The following is a 14,119-nucleotide window of genomic DNA, read 5'->3' as shown; positions in this document are numbered from 1 at the left end:
CTTGGAGCTCCACACATGGGCAGGTGACTGAGGCAGCCTGAGACAAGAAGGAAGTACTTAAAGTGCAAGAGGAAACATGACGACTGGAAAAGTTTTTTTTTAATAAGTATTTTTTACAGGCTGTCTGCATGCTACTGTTAGCATGTGGGAAGAAGTTAAGTACTTTCTACAAGTGTGTGTGTGTCTGTGTGTGTGTGTGTGTGTGTGTGTGTGCGTGCATGCACATGCGTGTATGTGTAGCTGTGAGTACTTGTAGATACATAGACAAATTACTGAAGAGATTGTTGGCGAAATTAATTTTGGTGTCATTGAAGTGTTCATGCATGCATGGACAAGAAACCACTAAAGGGATCGCTGGGAGGACTTATTAATTTTGGTGTCAGTGAAGTGCTTAGGCAATCATGGACAAATTACTGAATGGATTGCTGGGGAAATGATTCATTTTGGTTACATTTATGTGCTTGTGCATACATGGACACACTATTGAAGGGGTCACTGAGGATAATAATTCATTTTGGTGTCAGTAAAGTGCTTGTACATGGGTGGTTAAACTACTAAAGGGATTGATGCAGAAATAATTGATGGTCACATCTGTGTATGTGAGGGAGGGGAATAAATGACTTTGTCCAGTGGTTGCTGTTTTACATTACATTCTGATATCTAAGGTATATTCAGTGAATAAAGTTGGCTTTACTTGTTGGATAAAGGGGTTGCCTGTGGATAACAGTGACTGATACTGTTGTCATTTGTTTAAAATAAGCATTTATTATTCTCATTTTGCAGAAGTAGTTTACATCATTTTCTTCACTTTCTATCACAGTTAAGTATCAGCATTGCACTCAGTATCTGTATGTGGTGATCTGGGCAGGATGTGTGTGACAGTGACGTGTCGCAATGATAGTGTTGCCATATAACAGCATTTGGTTCTACTGTTGAGGTTATGGCTGTCCATTCCTTCTATGTGAAGGACTTTTCTTTTTGTGGATTTTATCCAAGTGCTTTGTTTTCTTCTCCCAGAACCTCATCAGTATTAATATATGCATATGACCATTGGTTCTTTTACTTTTCATGCCAATCTAACAACAGAGTGGTACAAAAAAAAACATCTTTTAAGAGGGGTAGAAAAGCGGGGACTATTCCCAAAAAGACCAAATATATTTCCTTACTCTTTTTTTTTGTTCAGGCCATCATTGCTAAGTCAAAAGTTAGTGTAAAAAAAGTAAGCTAAGATGAACCTCAAATCATCTACAGCTGTATGAGTTCTGGGGTCTTAACAGAACCTGTTTTAGTTCAGTTATGTTCTTGAGAATTAAATTACAGTAAAATTTTGGCCAGTTAGAGAGTGTTAAAAGCATGGGGGGGGTGTTTAAAAGTAAGACAAAGTATGAAAAACCAAGAAATAAGTAATCTGTCGGAGGGTTTGGGGCCAGGATGGCGTGAAAACAGAAGAGGACACTGGGGTGAGAGCAGGGGAGACTAGTGGGTAGCAGGGACCCATAGAATGTTGACTGCAGCTTGCAGGGGTATAGCTGGAATGACAGGGTTTGTACTAAAGTCTCTGTTGATGAAAGTGAATTACCACATCTCTTTGATCACAGGTAACAGTTATTGACATGCTGTAATACAGCCCTGCTCCCCTGTATTTGTCTCGACCCATTCAGTTGCTTTCTGCAAGCCCCCCTTGCTTTGAAGTCACCAGCCACCACTGTGGAGGGGTAGAAAACCAGGTGATGTGAGCAAGTCAAGCCCCCTCAAACAGGGGCAATCTTCCAAATGCAGGTACATCATGTGAAGGGGTAAATCAAATGTGAAAGTATGTACGTTCCTTCAAAGTAGGCACAATTAAGAGATCTGATGTCATCTATTATATCTCAATACTGCTGACCATTAACTTCATTCTTACTAGCTCTCAGTATCTTAACTCAAGAATTAGAGCACACGGAAAATAATCAAAGAAAGAGGCTCCATGCAGTTATTTACCTTTTTAAATATTGGCATTGTCCAATTAGAAAGTTTATCATACCTATCAACCTCTTACAGCAAAAAAAATCTGGACAAAGCCATAAATAAAAATGGGTCAAAGTCTCAAAACAGGGACAATTTTTTAAAATATTGCTCTTACAAACCAACAGGTTTTGTATTAGAATATATTTTCTGAAGGGAATGAAGTCTGAAACTCAAATGTTTGTCATTATTTTCATCTTCAGTCTTTAATGATTTGCCACTAATTAGCCAGAAAAATCACAATTTTATGAAAAAAAAACAGACCAAAAATATGAAGCCGAAATTTGGACATTCTGCGAAAAATCTGTACAGTTGAGGGATATGAATTTAGTTTATACCTTACTGTCCATATTCCAGTAATCAAATGATCTGTTACTTCACTACGTATTTCAGGAGTTGCAGCAAATTTTGAGGCAAAATTAGGGACGTCGCCAGAAATTGGAGACAAGAGTTGTCATTACTTGCTCCGACTATGAAAGGTCACATAGATTGTGCTTCCACTTGCAATATTTGGTCTGTCTCCTTGTTCTGCTCTGCTCTAGCAATTTAGAATTACACTTTAACACTCCGTAGTTCATGGTGTTTTATGATCTGGCCTTTTCCATTTCTGTTATAAGTCAGCAGCCACATAAAATGAAGTACTAATAGCGTCTGCTGTCCTTTCACAACCACCGGTGCGTCCACTTAGTGACAGCACGATTCTGTAAGTAAAGCGTGCCTATGCTTTAGTTTGCACGAGGTGGATTCTAAAGCACCAGTGACCAGTAAGTAGATCTGCTGAGAAATGTATGTATGACCCCAGGAACAAACATAATTAATTGTTTAAATACACTGTTTTTCCATTTTTGACCAGCACAATTGTGAAGCTTCCTAACAGCTTGTAATTTGCTCCCATTGACAGCTGAAGCGCGCGCACCAGCATCTCCCATTGACAGCCGGGGCGCGCTCATTGAATCTTTCACAAAGGGCGCATGTGCTTACGTTACATGAACACGCCGGACTTTGACGGGGCCTCGAGAAGCAGTATTGTAATGTAGCGACACGACACCGGAAGCATCTTAGCGTTCCCAGCTGAGCTTTCGTTACTAAGTAGGCTAGGACGCTTAAGAGAAAAGTAGTTCTGAGTTACCGTGAGGTGGGAGCACATCTGGACTCCAGACAGGTAATCCCAACAGCGGCCCACGTAGACATAAGAGGGTGAGGGAAGTATTCTGCAAACATTTGTTTTAGGCTGGTGGGCGTGTGGCTTGGCTTAACCTTGCATTTATGAAAAATATTGCATCTTCAGAATATGTACATGCTGATTGGCTTACTTATTACGTGACAGAGGAGCAAAGCTTACTGTCAAACCTTGGCATCCAAGAGAACTTTAGTGAGTCATAACTGTGTCTTCATGGGTATCGATATTCTCAGATTGTTCTTTTTTTTTGTGTAATGGGTTTAATTGTTGAATGAGTTTGCAGTAAAGTATGCCATTTTGTTGTCGGACATGTACTTTTCAATTGTATAGAACATGTTTGCACTGTTTGTCTGAAGACAGAAATTGGCTTAAACATAACATTTTACTATAATAGTGACGATATAAATGTGATTGTGTCATTTTTTTATTTTGTAACAGCACTGCTGACAACTAGTAACGGTTGTAATCAGAGTGCAGACTGAAGTACAGTACATCGTCTGACTTGTTGCTCTTTAACAGTTACCTGTGTGTGGCTTTCTGAATGCATTAATGACTGCTCGCCCCCATAAGCCATATGAAATGTTAAGATTTGTTGTTATGTTACTCGTTGTAAATAGTCTCACATATTTATTAGCAGCAAAGGCACACAACGTGACCTCGGAGTGAGGTTCGTATAGTATTCTAATAAGGCATTGTCATAGCTTTTTGTGTCCTGTCCTGTTTTTATTTTGCTTTGACTACGTATTATTTCATCTTTATTTGCTATTGCAGGTGTTTGTTGCATCTATATCGCCTCATTGAACAATATCTAGTGAAAGTTACCCTTTGGCATTGGCTTTAAGTTGTGATTCGTACGTTTGTATATTTTTATATGAGTGAAACCTGCAGTGCGGTATGCATATGAATGTTGTGCTCTTGATTTACTGTTACTCTCCCAAGGTAAATTGATTAGTGTAAGATTTGTCACTTTTTGTTGGGGTTGTTGAAACTAACTGCTTTATCCATTCTAAGAAATGGCAGAAAAAACTGCATTTATTTCACTGTCTAATACAATTTAGTACAGTTCCAAACTCTTAATTCCTAATTGTAGGAAATTGAGTTGTGTTGTGTAAAACTTGTACAACTTACAACTTTCTCTTAGTAGCAACTGTTTATTTAAATGCTGATTTATTATCAGAGCTCCTTCATTCAGATATAACATTATTCAGTATACACTCAGTCTTGGGATATCTTTTTTAGCTTACTGTGCAGGTGATTTGCCGCTCATAAAAGGATCTTTGTTCTGTATTGGAAGTGGATTTTGGACTACAAACTTGCATTAGTTTGGTGTGTGCTTGTGTGTGTATGATTAGGTCTCACTGTTTCTACCTCTGTGTGTTCTTGACATAGTACCTTAGTGCTTAGCTTTGCTCAAAGGGGTGGAAGCCTTGACATCAAAACTTTGTCATTCAGAAATCACACAAGTGCAAAAACTGAACAAAATAGTGCAAAAACTGAACAAAATTCCGTGTCTCCAGACTCAATGTGCAGACATGTAGACTATTTTCAGACATTTACACTTGTAATGCCTCACTATTACATTACAGACATGCAGGTAGTCAAACTAATATTGCACATGATTAGAACACATTTTAACATGTTTCGAACTGAACACTTACTTGCATGAGATTTAAGTATTGCACATGCACTTGATTAAGACATTGCATTGATCCTTGCACAGAAAGAGACATTTGAGTATTATGCTGTGAAGATTAGTGCTGCACTTTGGTTAATTTATGAATTTGCATGTATTGCACTGAAAGAAGAGATATTTTACTGCATTGCTACTGCCCTAGATGGGCCTATAAGTTACAGTCATGGTGAATATTGCACTAAGTGTTAGATGAGACTGGTAACCAGCATAATGCACAATGTGAGAGTTTCTACTGATCCAGTTGGCCATCATGGAGTGTAGTGGTTACTAGAGTTCAGCAGCCTGATGACATTAGGGAAGAAGCTGTTCCTGAGTCTCGTAGTTCTGCAATGTATGCTTCGGAAGCGCTTTCCAGATGATAGATGCAGGAACAGTCTGTAAGCAGGGTGAGTGCAGTCTCTAATTATTCTTCTGGCCCTGCTGAGACATCTGGATAAGTGCAAGTCGTGGTAAGGTGGTCTTTAATGATCCTCTCAGTTGTCTTCATCACTCTCTGGAGGGATTTGCGTGCAGAGATAGAGCAGCTTCCATACCGTACTACGAGGTTGTTCATCAGGATGCTTTCTGTCGTACCTCTGTAGAAGGTAATGAGAACTGTTGATGGGAGATTCACTCTCCTCAGCCTTCTTAAAAAGTGTATTCTCTGGTGCGCTTTCTTGACTATGGCAATTGTGTTTGTGTTCCAAGACAAGTCCTCATCGATGTGCACTCCCACAAACTTTGTGCTTCTCACTCTTTTAACTGTTTCCCCATTGATGGTGAGGGGAGAATGTTCCTTGTGATTTTTCCTGTAGTCCACAATTATCTCTTTTGTCTTGTTTACATTTAGTGCTAAATTATTTCCACACTAAGTCATCAGTTTTTCTATGTCATCTCTATATGCTGTTTCATCGTCATTACTGATGAGGCCCAGCACCATTGTGCCATCAGCAAACTTGATGTGATTTGTAGTGTACCTGCCTGTACAATCGTGTTAACAGGGTGAACAGTCTTCATCCACGTCTTCAACACAAAGCAAGTTGGTTATGATCATATTTCTCAAGTTTTGAATGGCTTATACGGCAGTTATAATGTAGCACTCAGTACTACTGATGTTTTTGGGGTTCCGATTTTATGTTTATATAGTGATTTTTTTTTTTAGACTATACTTAGATTGCAAGCCCACTTTGTTGCACTATTACTTTGTTTATCTGAGTAGAGCACACATTACATAAGCTGTTGCTGGCACAGTAAGATTAAGTTTTCGGTGGGAAAATCTCTGCCCTCCTTTCCTGGGAATGGGCATTGTGTTGGACCATGCAAGTCCAGTAATTTTCAGATGGCTAACGTTTTTGAATTGTTGTGAACATGCAAAACACCAAGAAAAAGAACAGGAGTTGTGAGAACTTCAGATTTTCACTAGTTTAATTTGATGGGGATAGGAAAGAGAAGAGTTTAGAATTGGGGGGGGGGATAGGACACTTAGACATGCTTCTGTGCTTAAGCAGACTTTGAGGTATCATGATGAGAGAGAACCCATTAAAATCTTCAGCCATCATTATTCCACAAAGAAAGGGGGGGAGGGAGGAGAATGAGTGGGAGAGATATTCTCATATTTAAATTAGAAGTTGCACTTGAAATGCAAAATTTATTTTGCTTTGCAAAGGGACTGCATAAAAGATTGAACACTAAAGGAGCATAACTTCACATTCATTTTCCTTTACAATGGAGGCAACAAAATAATATTCACAGCAGAGTAAAACCTCAGTGAAATAATGAACATATAGGTGTGAATGTCATTGCTTAGCAGAGACTACCCAAAGATAGATCACACTCTGTGAAGAGACTTTACTTTTAAAGAACTTTTATTTTACTTCACTCATTTTTAAGAATTCATTCCTAACAACATTCATAACTGATGGATGAATATAATATCTGTTGGTGTTTGTAGCTCAGAACCTCTTATGATGGACTATTTGTGTGATCTGATGCATGTAAAGGAGCTAAGATAAACATATAATCCAAATTTTCTGATTTTTTTTGACCATTCATTGTGTTTGGCTCAACATTTGTTCTGCTTAAAGTTTATGTATGTATTTACTTTAAGAATACTCTGAAGCAAATGCACAAATAATATCAGATGGTATAGATAAAGATGTTCTTGTTATTCATCTTTATTTTTTGTAGGTTTACTAATGTTTTGCGTATGAGTATACAACACATTGCCAAGTACAGTTTGAATGAGACTGAGATTCTCGTTATAAACATTGCAGGTATGCAATACAGTTAAGTCATTGTTCAACAACAAATACAATTGCAAAAACAAATAGCATAATATTTTTCAGAGACTAGCTGTTCTAGATGCACTCTGTGTTATTACATCACTAGGGTTGTAGTGTTTTGAGGAAGGAGTCTTTCTCTCACCTTCAAGTATTGTTTGGCTATGTAGTTGTAATAGGTTAACAGGTGTAGCTCAACTTGCCCTCACCCTGCAGTAGATTTATCTACTGATAAGAATATACAAGAATGTGTGTGACCCACCATTAAGACCAATAGTAGCAGCTGATGGTTCAAAAACGCTTCCCATGGCTAAATATGTAGACTTAATGACGAAACACATTTGTAATAACAACTAATTTATTTTGAAGGATTCATGGGATTTGTTGAGAAACATTACTCCTGACCTCCTGTCTGAAGATCTTATTTTTGTCACAATAGACGTTCTAGATCTTTTTACTTGTATACCCCATGATGAGGGGCTGAGTATGTTTGAAGATATGATTTTTTTTGGACAAAACACTTACACACTCAGAGAAGACAGCAATAGTGGAACTAGCTGACACAGTACTCAAGTACAACTTTATTCTTTTTAATGGTGAATATTACCAACAAGTAAGAGGGGTTTCGATGGGCGCGGCATGCGCACCTACGTACGCCAATATTGTGTTAGCTGGTTGGGAATCTACTTTTGTTTTGAATTCAGAATACAAGCAATATTGGTCACTTTACAGACGCTATTTGGATGATATTGTTATTTTCTGGACAGGCGGTAACGACAAATTATCTGAATTCCTTGACTATATTCAGAATACTACTAACTTTTTGAGGTTCACACACACTACTTCCACTGACAGGCTACAATACTTGGATATAGAAGTGTATAAAAGTTTGAACAAAAAGGACCTGGAAACAAAGGTATTCAGAAAGAGTACTTTTTGTAATTCCTTCCTGCACTTCACTAGTGCACACCCCCCACACTGCAAAAAGAACATTGTTAAGGGGCAGTTTGTGAGGGGGTGTCGCATGACTAGCAGGGATGAAGATTTTTTTACAGAATGTAACACCTTGGAAGGGATGTTTTGCGCAAGCGGTTACCCACTTGATTTCATTAAAAGTATAAGAACAGAGGTCGAGCAGAGTAGACTAACTAAATTCAAACCTATAAAAGGTAGCTTGACAGACACCAGGGGTTTTACTAACGATATTGGTAACACTGTCAACTATTGTCATCCCAATAAGAAGAATCAAAAAGGAGAACTACATTATGAATCAGCTTTGATTTTGGAATACAATATGTTTAATTCCAAGGTGAAAAAGTTATTTCAGACGGAATGGGACAAATTTGTATCCTTTTCTGATATTACAAACATTAATGAAAGTATTCCTAAAATTGTTTACAAGAATGCATGGAGCATTAAAAAGTTACTTGAAAATAACAGGATTAATGCTTGCAACAATATTATTAACAAGGGTGTATTAAGTAACATTATAAATGGAACTTACAAATGTGGACACTGTAATCAGTGTGAATACATCCTTAATAAAGGAGAGGTTTACCTAGATGCTAGGGACATTAATATCAATAGTACAGGTCACTACAATTGCGAATCAAAGGGGGTGGTATATATGGCTATGTGTGTAAAATGCAACTCATTCTATGTCGGTAAGACGGAGAGGGTGCTGAAAAAAAGAATTTACGAACACACATATGAGATACTCAAGAACAAAGAAACAAATGCTCTATACAAACATACTAGAGTATGTAATGACTCTAAATTTTTGTTCTTTGTGCTTGAGCAGGTTAAAAAGGAGATGAGAGGTGGTCTTTGGGAAGAATGGCTTGAGTATAAAGAATTATGGTGGCAAATACTGTTAGAAGCCACCAGGTTACCTGGGTTAAATGAACATATTTTGTTATCCCCAGTTTTAAAGTTGAGAGCAGCTAAAATATAGAATTAACTTGCACAGACACTACTTGAACAGTAGATGGTGCTATTTTAACGCAAGCAGACCGCACTTAAATGAAAAGCAAAACAATACATTTGTAAACTATGATTATTTATTGTATTTAATTATTTATAACAATATATGAATTTAATTGCAATGAAATACATATTCAACTGTTTTTAAAGTGTTTTTATGTCTAAATAATGTTTTAATATGATTTAACATTATACTAAGTACCCATGGAGTTCTTAACATATATGAGCCTTCTTGTTTTATTGGTTTAGGTAGGATGCAAACAATACTACTGGTTAATTTGATTTTAATTAGTGTATTTAAACAGTAATTAGAGTTAATTAATTCATCTGATGAAGTCTTTCCTTAGATGTGGACGAAAACGCACTTGTTCAGTAAAGCGTTTATGTGGACTTTACTTTTTGGTGATTGCAATAAAGATTTGTTTCTGCAGTTGGTGCGCTTTTTCCATTTGGTTGGATTTACTAGTAGATTTATCCTCTCAAACATTAGCCAGTGAGTCTGGTTTCATTTAACATTGAACGTGTAAGTTTAAAGCTTCAGAGGTGTATTTTTTTTTGGGGGGGGGGGGGTTGTGGCCAGGATGGCAAGCTGAAAGCAGCATATAATTTCTGCTCTGCTTCATTTTATTATTTTTGACAGGATTTCTTTGTCATTTTATAAATTCTCACTTAAAAGTTCTGAATATCAGGATAATTTTGGTGTAAAAAAAATCAAGTGATGTTACCTATACAGTCCTGTCAAACATCAAGAGGAAATAAGTAAGGAGGATATCTCTGAAGGAAGATGAACCATTTTGAGACTGCTCAAGACGCTACAATGAAGAAAGAGCTATAGTCTATCCTTTCAAAGATTTAAGACCTTGTTCTCAAAATAGACAAACTGGATTACAATGTGGACAAACAAGACTGCACCAAACAAATAACTACTAAATGATGTCCTTAAATAACAGAAAATCTAGATGGCACCAATAGAAGACTGCTTCTGATATGGACTCCATGTTATCTGAGGGAGAACAAAATACTGAATTCTTGCTAGGACAAAATAAACTTGAGAAAATACATGATCGGGAAAGTAGAGCCAGAAGAAATAAGATCAGTCTACTGTGTCCCAGAACAAATGGAACGGGAAAATATGGTGAACTTTCTTTCTTCAAGGATTCGTAAAATATTAAACCTACCAGAAGTTCTACCTTATGGTATGGAAAGAGCGCACAGATCTTTACTACAATCCCTTCAAATAGGAAAGTTATCCATCCATCCAAGATCCATCACTGTAAAATTTTTCTTTTCTAGTCAAGATAAAGACCTTGTCCTGAACTGCCTGGTCTCTCACCTCTGAAATTGAGACTCACAAATCGGGTCTGACAGTGATTTTTATTCTTTTGTAGTATTGAAAGGAAAACTTGCGTTGTTGGTGTTGTCTTTTGGCTTTTCCCGGTTAGGGGTCGATGCAGCGGAACTCCGGTCCGCTAATGATTGGCAGTAGATTTTCATGAATGCCGAGGTGCCAGCTCGACGTTTAACATTCAGCGAAGGCATGCCCATTTACACATGTCTTCCGAACGCCCACCCAACTGCGGGGAGGGCATGCAGACTCCACAAAGAAGGCACTCCCCGCACTCCAGCCGAGAATCGAACAGGAGAACCTCTTGATGTGAGGCAACAATGCTACAGCTTCACCACCGCGGCTATACCTTTTACAATCCCTGAAAAAAGCTGGCATCAAAACTCACTTGATCTTCTGTGCTACATCAAGACATTCTACCAGAAAAGGGTGGGGGGAATTTGATACTTAAGAGGAAGCTACCACTTTTGTTCAGGAAAAAGTTATTAAATGCAGTTGAAGAAATGGATTTCAGCATCAATTTAAAGAGACAAGCATAAAAAAATGACCAGTCAGTCAAAGAAAAAAGAAAGCTAGATACAAATATGTAATCTGTGAGTTTCCTTATTCTTTTTTATAACATCAGTGAAAAAAAATTGTCTGACTGAAATGACTTAAAGGAGAATAAAAAGTATTACCTTATTCAAGTTAAATATTTTACTCTCAGCTACTCAGTCACTTTAGAATACAGTGTAATCTAAAAGAAAAGCTTAGCAGTCCTACAGTAAATATTGCATTTTGAATGCTATAAATCATAATGCTTAAGCAGTATAGTTGTCTGCATTAACACAGGCACTCTGTACCCCTCCATATAATTATAACTCTCTACAGTAGCATGTTGAAATACTGTGATATAAAAAAGTGATGGTGATTTTTAAATGCTGTGCTTTTCTTTTATATAAATGGTTATCCTTCTCTTTCAAATTATTTTATTAATTACTGATTTAAGTGCTCTTCTCTTGGTTGGGATTAATATTTTAAAGTCTGTATTCACGTAAATTATGCTTTTAACTGTTCTCAAATTTTAGAGGGGGAGGAGTGCTGAAAACAGCTTTCTGGTTCGCTCGTGGCTTGTATGATGTATTCGCAAGCTTTGAGTTTAGTTTCCTTTTTACAGTTTAAATTCCCACCTATTTAACTTTTTAAGCTTTTTGAAGTCCGCTTGAGTTTCTGGGTGTTCTTAATGCCTCCATCTTTGTGAAGAAACTTTTGTGATTGAATTCAGGAAGTAAATTGTGACATCTGAACACTAAATTGCGTGTTTAACAAAGAAGAAAAAACGGATGTAAAAAACAGACTTTTGAATGTTTGTTTTTATTTACAACCTTCATTTTACTTGAAATTAAAACATAAGCTTTTTTTTTTTTTTTTTTATATATAAAAGTAACAATACTTGTATTTAATTTTAAAAATCTTGCAACTTCATGATTGCCTTTAACAGTAAAGAGGGAAAGTTTTCAGTGTTACCCTTCAACTCTTCTTAACGCTGAACTTTAAGCTTGTTTTCTGCCTTTCCTGTTATTAGTAGTCCAGATACAGAATTGCTGTATCCAGGACTGTTTTATAAGTTTCTGAGTTCCCCAGACCTTTCTGTGTTAGAAGGGAGCCTTCCAGCTTATCTACCACAAGAGGAGTGGTTTCTGGCTCTGAAATTGTAGTTTATTGGGCATTTGGGCAGTTTTTCTATCCTTTTCAATTTTCTGGTTTAAAAGCCCGTGTGTGATTGTTTAAGCTCCGCTGATCCTGTTTTGGCATCCTGCAGACAACAAGAGCAACAGAAAGGCGAAAGAGAGACAAGTACCATCATTTTGATTTTTTTCTGATTGTACTGCTTTCTGCATTTGATTTGTCATTTTTTCATTTAACTGCATTTACTTTAATATTGCCACACACTCGTGTGCTAGTTTGCACTGCATTTAAAGTATATTAACGGTGCCAGAAAGTCTGCTCTTCAATTTTTCCCTTAAGATCTTACTAGATCTCTTCTCTCTTGCACTTTAATTAGCTTATTTACCTAGCACTTCATCAGGCATTTTGTAGCAGTTGTAGCAGACATAAGTGCTATCAGCACTAGGTGTCTAATAAGGAAACCACTCCAGTACTTGGTAATAATGACCATCCCTCCTGGCATGTCTAAAGGTCAGTTTCCTTTGCTTTCTCCTATTAACCTGATGAACTTGGGCATTCTGAGGCAGTGTAGCAACTGCCTCATGTACACAGACAACCCTCTCCTCTTACCTTCCAATACTCAGACTTGTGAGAGATGCACTTACATATCCAAATTGGAAGCCATGCACTCTCCAGCCAAGATCGGAAGAGCTGGTCAAGAGGAGAAGGTCAACACCTGTACCACACCACATGGAACACATAGCCATCCAGAACACCACCTACCATCACAGCCCTCACATAAAAACACAAACCACACACCCACCTTCATGGAGGCTCTCAATAGAAATCTACTCAAACAGCAGAGACCTCCAAGGCAGAAACGCAATCGACCACCACAACACAGCACAAACCACAAGACACATAGCTCACCTACACAGTGTGCCCCTCAACCTAAGCCCCTAAGGCATAACAGCTTGCCCAATACAGTAATCATAAGTGACTCAATAGTGAGGCGCACTGATGTCCCACTGACTGGGTTGAATAAGGAGAAGGTAACAGTCAGCTGTCTATCATATGCCAGAATCCGACACATAGCACATGCACTCAGGTCACTCCACAACAAGTACAAGTATGACGGTCATTGTCCATGTGGGTGTGAATGACCTGAGACACACCTCCTTGGACTACATGGAGAGACATGGTAGAGCTCTCGGGATTATGTGGCCCAGGCAGGTATGACCCTCGTCCTAAGCAGCATCCTACCATCGCCCAGAATAATGCAGTACAAACAGAAATTGATTGACTTCACCAATTGGTTAAGTTTCCAGTGTCATTTTAAGGGGATTCAATATCTGTTTGCTTGGGATGACATGATTGACAGATCTCAATGCTTTGCCAGAGATGGCCTGCATCTGTCATCCCTGGGTTTCCAGGTACTGGCTAAGGCTCTTGCCACCCCTATAGTGTCCTTTTTAGGCAGTGTTCCAAAGACCAAATTACCACCGTAACAACTATAAATAAATAAAATCTGTGTCATCCTGCTCAACACTAGAAGTCTAAATCTCAAGATGCACTCGCTTGAAGTACTCCTCAAAATGAAGAGCATTGACATTTGTGCTATAACGGAAACCTGGTTTAAAGCAGCAGAACCCCCCTCCCCCTGCGCAACCAGGCTATAACTCATTCCACACCTTTCAGCCCCAGAACATGGGCCAAAGCTCCAAAGGTGGTGGTGTCTCCATATTCATAAAGGGTATGCACACATCCAGACTAGTAGCCCAGCATAGCGCATCTGAGATACTCCAGGTACAACTAACTTTGGGTAAAATGGCGATTCAGGTCATAGCCTGCTATAGGTCCCCAACCATTTCCCAAGACACTCACTCCACATTGCTAAGCACCCTGGAAACTATTAAGATCCAACCCAACACTCTCATTCATTTTAGGTGACTTCAACTACCCCTCCATCAACTGGGAAAACTACTCGTGCACCAATGCACTGGCCCAAC

The 14,119-nt window shown here is 38.2% G+C and overlaps 1 protein-coding gene across 3 annotated transcripts in view; it reads left to right on the top strand.

Annotated features, from left to right (window-relative positions):
• The window catches only part of NUCB2 (nucleobindin 2), a 736,170-nt gene that overhangs the window by 16,299 nt on the left and 705,752 nt on the right, over nt 1-14,119 (top strand). The window contains exon 1 of one of the 3 annotated variants that reach the window (XM_044082708.1): nt 2,981-3,166. The exons of 1 other annotated variant lie outside the window; for it this stretch is intronic. The gene's annotated coding sequence lies outside the window, so the exon portion shown is untranslated. Of the gene's footprint in view, nt 1-2,980; nt 3,202-14,119 lie in introns of those variants that run through there. One more of the 3 variants, XM_044082709.1, reaches the window with a different exon arrangement.

The sequence above is a fragment of the Protopterus annectens genome, chromosome 9.part0 (assembly GCF_019279795.1).
Source record: "Protopterus annectens isolate FY-2018-M chromosome 9.part0, PAN1.0, whole genome shotgun sequence".
Taxonomy (NCBI): domain Eukaryota; kingdom Metazoa; phylum Chordata; order Ceratodontiformes; family Protopteridae; genus Protopterus; species Protopterus annectens.
Note: the sequence above shows the minus strand (reverse complement) of the source record. Positions and strands in the feature narration are given on the sequence as shown.